General features: G+C 39.9%; 1 protein-coding gene across 2 annotated transcripts in view; it reads left to right on the top strand.

Moving 5' to 3' along the window:
- The window catches only part of casz1 (castor zinc finger 1), a 177,637-nt gene that overhangs the window by 64,425 nt on the left and 97,444 nt on the right, over nt 1–15,768 (top strand). Inside the window, exons 4-5 of one of the 2 annotated variants that reach the window (XM_067591930.1) lie at nt 4,662–4,756; nt 14,825–14,872. The gene's annotated coding sequence lies outside the window, so the exon portion shown is untranslated. The remainder of the gene's footprint in view (nt 1–4,661; nt 4,757–14,824; nt 14,873–15,768) is intronic. The other variant, XM_067591931.1, reaches the window with a different exon arrangement.

Here is a 15,768-nt window from a genome sequence, read left to right as displayed (position 1 = left end):
TGACAGAAATTGTTTTGTTCCTGGATCCACTTCTTACTGTATGAGCTAATGTGCTTAAATACAGTATGTGGTAATACAGGTTGAAACACATTTACACATTTCTATGTATTTTTGCCTGGATATGTACATAAGCACATTGTGATTTATGGAATTTACACACTCATTACAATAAACATTGTTATTATCATCATTATTATTATTTGTACTAGTAGTAGTAGTAGTTGTTGTTGTGGTCGTAGTAGAAGTGGTAGTAGTAGAATTAGTAGTATTTCACAGTCCTTAAAGTATAACTTCACCCTCAGATCTGAGCCTAATTCCACCTGCTGCATCATTTTGAGAAATGCTAAAAAGTGGGCAAGGGGTTAAGAGGGGGGGTGGAGGGGTCATGGATGTATGAGGCAAGAGGGCAGGAGTTGCTCTGTGGCAGAAAAGTATGATAATAATAATAATGATAATAATGATAATTAGTGGAAGACAGACAGTGCGAGAACATTTAAACAAGCCAGAAGTCACTTTTAAATAAACCTGTCTGTGTTTAACTATTTTCACATGAAGACAGTTTTTGCTTAAAGAGCTAACATCAGCACTGACCTGCTGGAGGAAAACCCTCCGTCTGTTACTGTCCGCTGCGGACCAGAGCTGCAGTCCGCTCCTGCTCTGCGGTGGACAGGTTCAGTAACGGTGGAGCTCCGGTTACACCGTGACTTAACGTGCTGTTTGCTAAAAGCTAAAGCTAAAACTGTCTTGATCAACGTATATTTGAAGATGAGCGTGGGTGGGCTGCTCAGTTTCACAGACTCTCACGTTCAAGGGTGGGGGCTGAGGGAGGTGGGCGTTAACATTCTACCATTTATATACATTTCATGACGTAGAGAACTCCCAAACGGTCGACTCTACGTCAGCATTTACCTCGCCTTTTCAGGGCTGATTTTAAACAAGTTGAGCCATTTTCAACTTGAGATATGCTGATTTTTATAAATTTGTGTCAATGTCAATATTAACATGTGTTTCATCACAGTAGTCATCTAATTTAGCTTATAGCTCAAAAAACACATTTAAGTGTGCAGTACCTCTTTAAGCTCTTTTATCTGATCAAGCCGCCATTCTCTGAAGGTTCCTGGCTCGCCTCCTCTTAGAATCTTTAAAGAGGGACAAAGTTAGAGTGAGCATTATCACACAAACTCAAAATAACCCCAGAATTCAGACAATGCCTTATACGGTAATGAATCCACAATGGGAAGTAAGTGAACAAAAAAATTTATTGACAGGCCTGTGTTCCTTTGTATCCAGGCACAGGACAACATAACCCAAGATAGAGATTGTTGGCCACAGGCTTTACTTTAAGAACCATTAAAACAGGTTTTACATATGTTAAGATGGGTTTAGTTGTATTAGTGTAGGTAAAACTACGTGGGACATATGTCATTGCCTGAGGCTTATCGAAGCGCATCACCTGTCTGAGAAATAACTTCCCACGTAATTGGCAGAGAAGCAGAAGTATTGAACTTTTTCCTCCACAAGTCTCTCATATATTAGGATATTACGGTTTGAAATTGCTCCCTACTCATATGATTGTTTAGCTAAAGAACAGTTATTACAATAACGTGTTAGTCTAAACCAAGAAAAATTAGTTCAACAACTAAACTACATTTTAATTGTGAATTGTGAACAAATGGTCTATTTTTGGATCCAGAAAAAAAACGCCTGTCTGTTCCACAACATGCCTCACATGTGTTTTGTTCTATTTTGGACTGGTTTCTGTCCTTGAAAAGGACAAGAAAACTGACAGTCTGTGGGTGTGTGCATGTGTGTGTTTGTGTGGCAGTTGGATAGGGTGGGGTGTATGGCGTCACAAGTGCTCCAGTTTAGGAAAAGTGACACTTTGCCTTGAAAGACTCTTCGGGCCAGTCAGATAAGGAATTTAGTGGCTTTATCACAAATGCCACTATTTAATTTAAATGGGTGAGGCACTTAGGATCTGGCACCGGTCTTTCAGTCTAGTGATAAATTTGCAAGAAAGTGGAAAAGATTGGAGCCTGAGAGCAGATTAGCAGGATACAAATATAGAAGTGACATTATAGTGGGTATTAGTCAGGTGCTCCTCTGAACAAGTGGCTGGTTCCTGATAGGCCTGAGAATGGGGCCTGACTACAGGCTGTGGTTTTTTTTTCTCTCTTTTAAAAGAAACACCTTAAAGCGCCTACATGTAATATTTTGTAGTGCTCAATATATCCTTATCAAATTAGCTATGATTGCTTTGTGCAATGGCTGTCAACATATGAGGCCACTGCATTGTAAACTGGTTAATTCTTTGTTTTGATTTCTGTGTCATTATTCCATTTGTTCCTGGATACAAGTTGGCAGAAAATATGTAGGAGCCTCAGCCAAAAAAGAAACAGGACTCACATTGAATTACTCTATTTGTTTGTACAGAAACAAGCACACAAGCAATACAGATGTAGTAGCTGCCATTATAACGTCTCAGAACCAAAGCTGTTGTTTTCAAATAGCTTGTTTTATTGGACCATTAGTCCAAAACCTACTGTGAAGACAATCAATTTACTCACATCAAACTAGTCAATGTTGCCATTTTCACTTGAAAAATAACTGAAACAATTAATCGTACACTTTTTTACAATAAACATTGTTGATAAATGAATCAACTAATCATTTCAGAGCTAAATCTATTGTCAGATTCTCTATCGTCATTTGGTTTCTGTTACAAACAATAGTGGAAGTGAGAGATGGGTGTGTCATTCGCATTAGACAAGAAACTCACAACTGAGCCTCCACCCCAACCAACCAATAGGAGTCACTACTGCATTGACAAGTGCATGATCCCATGCAGACCTCCCACCAGAATACATTGCTAGTTGCACCAGGGGCTCTGTGGTCATGGACAGGTGCTTCTTTACTTCTGTGCCACCTGGGAACCTACTTGTCCACTTTTATGGCTTGTCTGTGTTCTAGCTAACTGGCATAATACAAGACTGAAAAACCCTGTTAATTTCACCCAGTCTAGCCCATCACAATATGGACAAATGTAAAACAATGTTTAATTGATATTGCTTCTTTTGCAGTATTCAAAATATGGATGCAACTAACCATTATTTTCATTATCAATGTATCTGTCAATCTATTACTCAATAATAGGGGTGTAACGGTACACAGAATTCGTGGTTCAGTATGTACCTCGGTTTTGGGATCACGGTTTGGTACATTATCGGTACTGCAGGAAAAAAAGAAAGGTAGAAAATAACATTTTTGTCCAAAACTATTACTGAAACAGTTTAGTTGTGCCGCAGTGGAAACTATTACGAAAACAGTTCAGTTTAGTTGTGCACCAGTGGAAACTATTACTAAAACAGTTTAGTCGTGCTGCAGTGGAAACTATTACTGAAACAGTCTAGTTGCTGCAGTGGAGAAGGACAACAACCTCTCTGTTTCAGGACACCAGCTGACAGCTGTTTATGATATTTTATGGCCGCTCAGAACTGGTTCTTACGATGTGTTGTCCATTGTCGGACAACACATCGAAATAAAATGTGTTTATAGTTGTTCCGAACGGCTTCACTCAAAGGTGGAGTGAAAAGCATCATGGAGAAGGGAGGGGGCGGGGGAAACCTGATATTACTTAAATATGGGGATAACACTGCATATTTTAATAATAGCGTTGCACTCCGTCAGTGTCATGGGAGGATGATCCAGCTCGGGTCTCTTGTTTGTCATTCTGACGGCAGCGACACTATATGAGCATGGGTAAACTGGCTAACTTGGCTAAGCTGGCCAAACATCCAGTACCGAACGGTTTGGGACAAATACACGTACCGTTACACCCCTACTCAATTATCAAAATTATTGTCCATTAATTTTCTGTCCTCTGACTATCTGACTAACCATTTTAGGTCTAATTCTAAACAAGTTTTTCAGAGATTTCACGTTTTAGGTGACACATTTTAAAGCCACTATTTGAAATTCCACCTAAGTTGGTATTTTAACACTTGTTTATAGCTAATACGTTCTCATCTAAACAGCAGTGTGCTCTGCAGGGCTCATCGGAGGTGTGATTATGGTCTAAAACATGCTAACATTGTGCTTGCTAATTTTCAAATGTAAAAGAGAAAAGGATTTTAATGCCTAGATATAGGAAAGTAACTGAAATTTAGATTTCTTCACTCAGTGTACATAAAGAGTTATTTGTGGAACTTTGCATTATGAACTGTAATTACTTTACTACAAGCTGTCTATTTATATACACATACCTTTCATTTGACTTAAAGCAGCAAATTCACACCTGTTTTTAGGGTGTTGTTGAAAGGCATTTTGAGAGATAGTGGAAAATGCTAACTGAAGTAGATGAATAAAGTTAATAAAATTGATAAAATATTGATGATACTGAATGATACCCCAACTATTACATACAGTAATAGAGTACTGATGGGTGGGAGTTTTCTTGCAACTACACAGCAACACCAGTTTCCCTGTTTCTCTTGTCTTTTCTCTCATTCTCTCAGTCAGCCAAAATGCTCCTTAATTTTTATCTTTATTTTCCTCAGATTCACTAACATACATTTCTATCTTGTTACTAAACCTTTGTTTTTTCCCATTTGTCTCCCCCTCCCTCTCTTCCTCTCTCCCTTCCTTTTTTTTTTTTGCAACAGTTGGTGTGTGTTCGTGTTGGCAGCGCTCCATAGGCTGTTTGATGTGGTTTCCAGAAGTCCTGAACTGCAGTCCCTGGCCACTCTTTCTGTCATCGGTAGACCTGCTGTCTCTTTAGCCTCCATTGACTCCTTTTAACCTCTTCCTACCTTCCTCACATTGAAGCAGCTGCTTTCCTTCCCGCTGCACATTTCTGCATGGAAATGATCTGATTCCCATTATTTAGTAGTAAACTGGGTTTCGCTGTGGGCTGCATACACAAACGTACCCTTGCAAATACAGTTTGCTCTCTAGTCAAGCGTACGCTACATTGTCGAACATCTTTGTTCCAGGCTCCGTTCCAGGCACTGAAGAAAAATTAAAGAAGGCTACTATTTCCCTGTTGTAAATATAAATTAGGGAAGGCTAAATTTATGATTCGCTTTAAGTCATGAGCCACCCCAGACTTGTATTTTTTCCCTCCCAATAATATGTAAAACTAGATCAAAGTTAATGAGCTCTGTTGAACCCATTTCTACCAGCGACCTCTACACACTGTAATTTGAGTGATAGAAGAAGGGGGGAGGTAGAGCCTGCAAGATAGTAGCTTCAAAGAGGGCCTTGTAGAGGACAGTCAGTGACCCTATATGGGCGCCTTTCCTGCATATACCAGCACGTTTAAAGGGAAACTGATAGGCAGGTGAAATATCTGCCACTTACAGAAAAGAGGCAGGGAGGACAGACAGGACAGAATGGATATGGATTGGGTCACAAGGCTGACGAGGCCTTCCTAAGGAAATGAATATTCCTTGCAAAGTACACTTGGTGACACTTCAGGTCTAAGGACAAAACACAAGAGCAAAGGAAATTCATTCCTCACTTTTATGTGGCATACAAAAGCACTGGATCATAGTTTTTTCATCACATACTCTAACACTTTACATGCTATATTAGGCTGTTTATGGTGACATTACTACAAAGTATGCTGTGTTGTTCCGACACCATTTATTGTATGATGATGATTTGCAGAGTCAAGCAACAAATGTAGAAAAATCATTCTCCAATCTCTTCAATCTTCACGTTTGAAAATGAGAAAAGAAGCGATTAATCAATCATCTTTTTTCATGCTCTGAAGTGTATTTGTATCCACTTTCACCCTACCAGCGGAGATACATATTATTATCGGGTGGACTTCCACTTTGTATCAGATGAAGGCGTTGCGGTGGAGGCAGAGCTAAACATGCCCAGGGGGCTGGAGTGAAACCAGTGTCTCATTTTCAGGGGCAAACAAACACATACAGGGAGCAGACATGGCTGTCACATCTCCCTTAGCTTCCCTGTCACCCCCGAGGGCAGTGGGCAGGGGCAACCTCTGTGCTGTGGTGATGCCACGAAAATCTGCATCATGCAGGGACAGAAACGCACGACCAGACACACACATTTACAGTACATGGACAGAAATGCGCAAGCATATGCTGAGTCTGTTGAAGGTGCTGTATAAACCCTCTCAAATACAGCAAAAAACAATCTTGTTAAATCTTACTATTCCTCTTAAGATCACCAGTTTGACCTTCCAAGCTGAAAAGCAGCAGATTTAGTCCACAAACCTGGCTCCATTTTTAACTTTCCCAGATTGATCAGTGATTGTGCTGGCGCCGAGCAGCTGTATAGCTTTACATCAGCGAGGAGGAGGTTTAGCGGTTTTCAATAGTATTTCAGGATATCCTTGCTGCTGCTGCTGCAGTTTTTGGCAGACTAACAGCTGCCACCAGCATTAGTGTACAAGCAGACACTTCTTAATGTTCCCCAGCCCTGGCCTCATGTGTCACATGGACTCGATCCAGCCTTACCCAATTGCCATCCACATTGGCTGGATTGGTTGAAAGCAGTGTGAGACCAGCAATTTACAATATGATTGAGGCTATCCACTCATTTTGGTTTAAGGTTAGTAACAATAATGTCACCAGCCCTGACGTTTTGGTGGCCTGTGTTTGCCCACAGAAGACAAACAGAGTAGAGACACCTTTCTAATTATGTACTTTTTATTATCACAGTTGAAAAGTGATTTATTACTTTTTTTTTATAACAGTCTCTGGACCAAGGGAAATTAGTTACATAGCCCTGTTGCTTATAATTTGACAACACTGCCTTGAATTCACTGAGATGTAAAATTAATTCTTGCAGTTGTTTTCAATGGGACTTTCATGTTTGCCTTGCTCACTGTTAAAAATCTGAGAAAAATACAAATGATTGGGCTTGGCTCAGTAACTTCATTGTGCAGGGAAAAGAAAGCCAAACATGGCCGGGGTTCAGTGATTTTAGGTCTTTTGAGGGTTTGTGTGTCAGGATTTATGTATTTAATTACACACTCATTCTATTAATGTAAGTGGAGAAAAAAGGGAAACGGATAAAAAGCCCCATCAAGCCTATAAGCTTGTAGTTTCCCTCTTACTGAAAGTTGGCTACCACTGCTGTTTAGCTCCCCTTGAACTGGGCTAATACTTGTCTATTCCGATTAGGATTAGTATGTGAAGCATGGGCTCAGGGACCCGGGACTCGTAATCTAATAAATCAAGATAAAAAACTCTGAGATTGGTTTACAGAGGGCTCGGATTTACTATTGGCCATCTCAGAGAAACAGGGATTAACACAGCATTTGGTGCTGTAGCCACACACCCCCAATTCTGTTCATAAGGCGAGGCAGACCGAGGCAGTGAGCAGGGAGGGAAGAAGACTTAGTGGGAGGGAGTGGAGGAGAAGGGCTGGCTTGGGCTTTATATTGTCTAACAGACAGCAAGTTAAACTCGCAGTGACAAGGTCAGGTTAGTCCTTGTACAAAAGGCTTTGTTCCATAGGCAGATTAAAGGTCTCTTTGACAGTTTTTACACTTTTGGATCATGTTGAACATGTTAGGAGTTAATCCTGTCTATGAGGAGAAGAAGCCCTGTTGTCACATGGTGCAGGGAATGGTGAGCATACTGTGTTCAACAAAAAGAGCTGCACAAAAAAATAACAATATTTCCTCTGCTCCATTGATCAATGAATGAAAAGAAGGCACTTGCACATTTTATCCCGTTATTTTCTGGGTTTTTCTTTTAAAAAAAGTACAGTGGATGCTAGTGAGTGTTACAGAGGAGAAAATGAGCACCAGAAGAGACTTCAAAACTGCAAAACAACAATACAACTCAGGGTTACATCACTGTGTAATTTGAAGACAAGTCTCACTGGCTTTTTGCAGTCAAAGATGCATTTTCCCATGCAGAATCTACAAATGAAACCGAAATGACACTGATAATTTAAGGACACTTGGTATGAGTTTGCATAATGTCTCACATTTACTGATAATGAAGCGGCTCAGAACAGTTTGTTGAGATGACACGATAAGAGAGTTGGTTTTCTGGTTTCAAGGCAAGTTGTTTAAGATCACAATTTCATAACCATTTTGTGTGAGAAACTAAGAGTTGTAATTTTTTTTTTTGGTTGTTAGCTTGCTGGTTGTCTGGCAGGATGAATTACCTAGTCTGTCTGTTTGGAGCTTTTACCTGGTCTAGGGATACTAAGCTACTCACAACCTATTATTGTCCATAATAGATACAGCTAATGGCTAGAAGTTAGTCCCTGTTTATCCCTAATGCATTACAACATTATCATTCTTTGCATTTGGTAAAAGTGTTGAGAGAATTAAATATGGTTCGGTATATATCATATCACTGAAGACTATAAAATATTTAATACACATTAGGTTTTGGCTTCCTGCTGTCTAAAGTGTATGATTTGGATCGGTATGTGCAGTATATGTTAAGGGAGCAGTGTGCAAACTGAGGACCTGTTTTCCAACTCAGCCCTGCCATGTGATATAGACGTTAAGAGTTTTGGTTTCCTTTTTCACATTTGCAGGGAGTTGATTTTGTTTACAAATGCTGTGTGGACCATCCATGTCAGTAATATTACTACTATTATTATCACCTTAAACTGAGTCAGTTAACAGAATGTTACATGTGTTTTTGAACTAATGAAGTGATTATGATGTCCAACGTCTTGCAAACACATTTGTTTAGATTAGTGATATTTGGTTGAGGCTGGTTACATTCATTTTAAATAATGATGTTAAATGTCTGGGGTAAAACAGTGACAGAGTACTACAGAGCCTTTGTTCTCTTGCCTGATAAAATGTCTAGACTTGACATATATTTTTGCCACAGAATTATGCATCTGTGGCAGTTATCTATCCGCTGCAGATCCCTTTTCTGCTAAGCGTTTTTCTGAGAAACAAGCCAAAAATATCTCCACCTGAAATTTGAGCTCTTTTCTATTTTCTCTCTGATGACAGGGTTTCACATAAAGTTTTACATATCAAAAGTGGAATGTTCTTTCATCTGCTTGCTTGTCTTGTTAAGCAATATCAAACACAGGAAATTCTTTCTACATCCACATATAAAGGTTGAAAAATCCTAGCAACACATCCCAGCTTGGGCAAAAGAGGCCTTTTCTTTCTTTCCGAGGGAACCGTTAGCAATATCACTGGGCAATTAGCAAGGAAACGAGAGAGAAATGGAGAAGCCAATTACTTCTGCGAGTTAGCTAAAGGCCATTTTAAACTGTGTGCCCATGACATAATAATGTTTATGGTAAATATTATAGTTGGAGACAGTGAGTGCATGGCGTGAGAGGCAAGGAAAAAAAGGCATCAATCTCAGATCGAGAATAATTTATTAAGATCTGAGATGCGGCAATTACGTGGAAAGGACCAAAAAGAAAAAAAAAAGAAGAAGCCAACTCTCCAGGAACCGCATACATGATTGCAATCTTGATTAAATCCCCCTGGATCTAATGAGTTGATTTTCTGCTGTTAATATTGCATTGGCTGATGATGGATTCGTTAAGATAATGGAACGAAGCTAAAATATAAATGACTCCCTGTCAAGGAGCAGATTTTCGTCATTTTCCGTCTGACACCTCCGCCGTGGGGATTTGGTGAGGCCTTTTTGTGTTTAGAACCATCAGGATCTGGAATACTAATTGCTCATGTGTGGACGCTTCTAATGCCTCTCCTCCTCTCTACACCCCCAACCCCTCCCTATCGTCTTGGTAAATATCTCCTCCACATCTCTACACAGAAACAAAGAGACAGCATTAGCTGTCTTTCTTTAATGTTGGTTAAAGTATTTCTCTTTTTACTACACAGTACATGATATAGCAACATATTTCTGACAATATAGCAGTATCAGTCCTGTTTGACACCTCCAGTTTAACTATCAAATCTCAGAGAGAGGCTAGATATTTAGAGCTATTGAATATGACGCAAAAACTGCCAACAAAAAGAAAACGTGTAAGCAATAGGCTTCTCATATCGACCTGTGCTTTTGAGATAAATTAATAATGTGGTCTCCCTTTGGTGCCTTGCAGAGCAGATGAGCCAGTCTCTCTCTGTTTTAAATGGTCTGTCACTTAGGTCAAATGGAGGAGTAAAATGTCTGATGCAAAGAATATTGATCCCATATCACACTTGAACCACAATACTACATGTATAATTTTTCTCTCAAGTGTGGCAGGAACTTAATGCAAAAAGCATTTGTAATAATCCAGAGGTACACTATAGTGTGAATATGCTGAGATAATATGCTATCATTAGTAGCGTCCGGGCAGAGTATCGTTAATCAAAAAGGAAGTGACCATGTTTAGGTTCATACTATTTGTATGATGTTTAAAAAAGGCACAATGGAGAAGTTTTTTTCTTCAGCTTTCCGATAACAGAAGTTTCACACTGTTGATGTGTTTGAATCAAAACTGCAGTTCGGGGTTCCAGGAATATCACACACCTCATAGTGTTGTGTGGTTTGATGTGACCTACCCACCAAATCACAAACTTTTTCCATCATTATCGTAATCACCATTGTTGTCAAGTTTCATGCTTGCCCTGACCCTTCCTTTGTGGCGATTATGATATTGTTTCTTTTTCTGTGCGATATTACCAGGGAACCCGTCTGATTGGGCCATCCCCGAGGGCCCTTTCTTCTGTGTGTCACTTTTTGTGTCCTTTAACATGGTTTTACTAAAAAGTCTTTTTTAATCAATCAAGAAGCAGGCAGAAAATAGGCTTTGTCATGGCCAGGCCTGGGGTCGTGTGATGCCTGCTCTGCCTGGTGACAGGTCTTCAAAAGGGATAAAAAGGAATATTTTGGGGGGAAAACGGGGGTTTCCATGGCACCGGCACTTGTTGCACATGGATCACCATTCTTTGGTTCTGCATGAGATTGAGGTTTCAAAGGGCCGGACAACAAAAATTAGGCGAGGAGGGGACAGCGGGACTGTGGAGGTAGCTGCCCTCAAGCCCCCCGACTCTGTCCTCTCCTGGGGGAAAGGGAGAATAGGAGCCAGAAGTGACAGCACAAAAAGGGGCCTACTAGGTGCTGTCAAATATGCATGAGTAAATGGTCAGTTTCTCATCCTGCAGTGTGTTCAAAAAGTCAGAGTGAAACACAGACTAGAAGAGACAAAGTACAGACCTATTCAGTGAGAAGTGTATTCTTGCTGCGGCTTCCACTTCATGTAATTAGAGGTTGTTTCATGTACAATGAGGTCACGTAAACTTGTAAGTTTCTGAGTTTATGTGTGGGAAATGAAACCAGGAAACTGAGACAATAGATTGGCAGTCATTACAGCAAAGAGGGTTATTATTTTAAACTATTCTGTTTAGTTGAGTGCCTGTTTGTGTGTGTGGTTATTTAAAGTTGTAATAATTTAGACACTACAGTGTGATAAGTCAGTTTCAATTGTTTACTTACTTTTAAGTTTAAAAAAGCCTAACTGTGTGCAGGGTTGGTTTGCATTAACTGTGTTTATCGTTTTAAAATATGCATGCATGCAGTCATATCTTAAACACATGAATGGCTTTGAGCTATTTTCACTTCTGTAAAAATGCAGTTCATAGTGATAATCTCTGTGCTCCACCTTGATTTTTCTTACAATTACGCATTCTTCTGTCTTTGGGAGATGGCATTGTGAGGTCAAGGTTTTTGCGTGTCAGGAGTCCTTTAAGCAATTTGCAAAAATTTCCATAACATCATCACTGCCACCTTCAATAACAAACAAGGTTACGCACATGTATTTGCTCTCAACACTCACGCAATCAGAGCTGAATGTGTTTCAGTGTTGAGGAGCTTTACCTCATTCACACTTGGATCAAGGAAGTAAAAAGCTCCAGATACATGTTTAGCTTCAGGTACTGATGAATATTTAAGAATTTAAGCATAAGGAAAGGTGTGTATATGTCCGTCCTGCTATAATACCAGCGTGTCATGTTGAAATTTCAAACTATAAGGATGAGTGTAGTTGCATGTTATTATAACTTCTTTGTATTTATTTGTTTATTTATTTATTTTGTTCTTTGAGGTTCTCAACAATGTGCTGTCAGTCTGTTTAAAAGGTTAAGGCAGTTGGGATATGTTCCTTGATGGGATTTTATCATGCCAGGCATGCTCTGTTTCCTGATGAATATATTAAAATTATTACTGTGCAAACAGAGTTTCTAATTACTGACCTGCTTGCCATTGTACTGTGCGTTCTGTATGCCCCCCCTTCTTCTCCATGCCTTGTTTATTTATCTGCACCAGTGAATACAGAATAGTCTATGCAATGTCATTTCCATCCACATGAAAATGATTTTGAAAATGCCAATCTTGCCTATTATACAGTGTAATTACTTGTCTGCTTTTTGATTTTATCATATCTTCAGCTAGTGGGGGAAGATACTTGGAGAAGCTAAACATCTTAGCGGAGCTTGTCAGCTGATTATTTGCTGTGGAAAAAAATACAAAATCCCCCAGTTTGCAAAAGCAAGTGCTATCTGCTGTATTTACAAAGTCAATGATTGTAGTTTATTGAGGATTTACCTACTGTGTGCAAGACTGAGATTCAGGCCAAGTGACAGAATATGTTGTCATTTCATAGTTGAACATATAGGATAGAGTAACTGACACAACACTGAACTTTTTAGGGACAATTAATTATAAGCCTGCAGACAGGAAACTTCAGCTCTGTAGATAAGAGTCAGTCTTTGAGATTCTTATGGAATACATTTTTCAAATAAGTACTCAACAATAACCTTTTGAAGGAGGTATGTTAAATATGGCAGGTGGAACCACCTTGATACATTCTTATGTTATGAATGAGCCTTTGCATATTAACCTTTGTTTTCACGTAGCAGGTTTTTCAACTTATGAGGCCAAAAACGTTATTTTCGAGTTCAATTTGAGTGCACCTCTGACATGTCACGCAACTATTCCTTTTGAATAGGTGCATATATTGTATATGTGCATGTGCAGTGGGAAAGTGCCACCCATTTTACGCGAGCATCTGCACTACATCATGGAAAAGGGCAACCCTGTTGTTTACTTGTCTGCCTGCAATGTTGCACAGGGGGTTGATCAGGGGAGTTGATAGGAGCTGCAATTTAAAAAGAGGACACTGCAGCTCTGAACAAAAACAATTAAAGGAAAATGAAAGACGGCCCCCAAGGGTTAAAAATAGAAAATTATCAACATGCATGCTGGAATCCACTACCCCCCACCCCCCACACCGTTCTCCAGCCTCCAAGTCCCCCCCACCACCACCCCTTCTTTTCCCCACAGGCCTCTGCAGAGAGTTGGGTAAGTGGGCTGGGGTGGATGGGTACTCCTTGTCACATTTTGACTTAATGAAGTGCAACTTAGAAGGGAATTGGGTTCATCATGCTAGTCGCACGATGCTCCCTTGTTGTAGCAAACAGGAGTGGCATGGGACCGAAGCGCTACAGCGCGAGTCGTTATCATTCCGGTCAGTCTGTTTAACACAAAATTAAACAAAGAACTAATTAGTGCCTCATGAATTAATAACTGCACTGTTGCCGAGAAGAAGTTAGGTTGCTGAGGGGAGATATAAAATAAGTAGGAAGATCAGGTTAGAATTATTATTACTTTTTCGGGGATGCATGGGCTCTCAAGGTTAGGAAACTTTTGAGAGGATTTAAGAGTGACTCAACTGGCTCTGCTGAAGTCTGTTTCTGTCCTGGTTTTACACTGTGTCTGGGTTAATGGGTGTCATATAAGACACTGCACTTCTACTTTTCTGCATATAAGGGAAAGACATACAGTTGTAATCATCAACTGTGTTGAGTTACCCTCAGCTAAAAAGTAGGAAGTTGCTATTAAAATATCCACCTCATTCTGATTTTAAGATTACTGCCTGTAAGTAAATTATTTTTGACAAACTACTGAAATATGCACAGACATTAGTGGCTTTTATACAGCCTGGTCAAGGCGGAAATGCTGCACTGTTATTCTGCCTAGCAGTTCTGTATTAAACGTACAAACACGAAATGGGGGGTCATTGTTGTTCTGCCATTAAGCCAGCATCAGTAGTAGTCACAGAGCCGAATCGACATCTGTGTAATAAAGAGAGCCGGCATGGTGAGACAGGAGTTTGACGTTTTGATGATGTGTTATGTGTGCGACCTGCCACCTGGGGATTTAAAAATCCCTGAAGAAACAGTTAGCAGCTAACCTACAGCAACAAATAGTGGTATACATATGCATGGCTAGCAAAAGCACCTTAGCACTCAGTTCACCTGCCATTATTGTTTAGAAAGCAATGTTGCTGCCCGATGTGTATGCTGTACGTCACACTAGATGCTGACGCTGTTGTGTTACACGTCACGCCTCTGACTACGGAACAGTAGTCAGAGGCGTTATCTAAGTTATCTAAAATCACACACTGGGACAGCAGCATGCCGGCTTTGTTTGGTTCAGTCTAAAAAAGCAAAGCCGGTGTAATGATAGGTCTTCTTTACAGCAGTATTGCAGGATCTCAGTTTAAAATGGGCTATTGTTAAGTGTACTCAACAACTGCTCCCTATGCTTGAATGGTCTCCCTGTTGCCCCTCCCTCTGTCCCCAACCCCTTTCCCTAAGCTGTGATATGGGGCCTGGGTATGTGTGTACTTATGTACTCTATATCAAAAGCACAGGAGTGAACAAAAGTACAAAATTCCCTTTTTCATCATGTGGAAGCCTGCTACATTATGTCAACCACTGTAGATTAGATGAGTTGGGTAAATGTATGGATTTCTCTAGAACATGTATGTGCATGCATATACGTTGGAATAATCAGTGTCTGGGTTTTTAATGTTTCTCCTTTGCTCTCCTTCTCAGATGAAGTGAGCCCCCGTATGGAGTGACTCCCCAGGAAGAGAAAACGAGGTAGGACAAATCCCCAACATGACTGATTACTGTCCCCACCATCTCCCCTGTTCATATCTACAACAATATCAGGCATCTTCATTAATCCCCATGGATCAATGTGTCTGGGGGTTGTAAAAATTGACAAATGACTTATTAGAATCCCACCGTTTTATTTTCCAACTGATTAACTCACAGCAATGTCGTACACTATACAGGCACACTGATGTATCTGTTTTCCAAAGAGGGCCTCTCTCTCTCTCTCTCTCTCTCTCTCTCTCTCTCTCTCTCTCTCTCTCTCTCTCTCTCTCTCTCTCTCTCTCTCTCTCTATCTCTCTCTGTCTTTCTGTCTCTCTCTCTTTTGCTATGAGGGATCTGTACAGTGTAAAATACATGCCTAACACAGTGTATTAGAAACCCTACCAGGCTGCAACAACTCAAAACTGCAAGAACAATAAGGTGCTTTGACATATAACAACTGCCATTTTATTAGTTTCCTGACATAAACAGCTGCTGAGCAGTGCTTTGGCTGTCTTGCAGTACTTAAAATACAAAAATACAACAACGAACACAAAATAAACCATTGGAAAATAATCAGCGAGAATATGAAATGATATAAGCTTTACATTTCCAGTAATAAAAATATTTTTATATGTATTTTAGCACCATATGTAGTTTCTCATAATTTTGCCAGCATGTATGCCATGTTATTGTAATCTAGGTTGCACTGTTCTGTTAATTATAACTTGATGTTCTTTTATGCCTGCTTTATGTCTGGATGTTGTTGCGGCAACATCCCACATTGTCATCTTGACAAACTAATATAATTTTTCCACTATATGGCATTTATTACTGTAACAGACATTAGACACAGACATCTAAGTACAGATGACATCCACCAAATTAACAAGAGTATA

The sequence above is a fragment of the Thunnus thynnus genome, chromosome 6 (genome assembly GCF_963924715.1).
Source record: "Thunnus thynnus chromosome 6, fThuThy2.1, whole genome shotgun sequence".
Taxonomy (NCBI): Eukaryota; Metazoa; Chordata; class Actinopteri; order Scombriformes; family Scombridae; genus Thunnus; species Thunnus thynnus.
The sequence above is the reverse complement of the archived record's forward strand: the minus strand, read 5'-3'. Positions and strand labels throughout refer to the sequence as shown.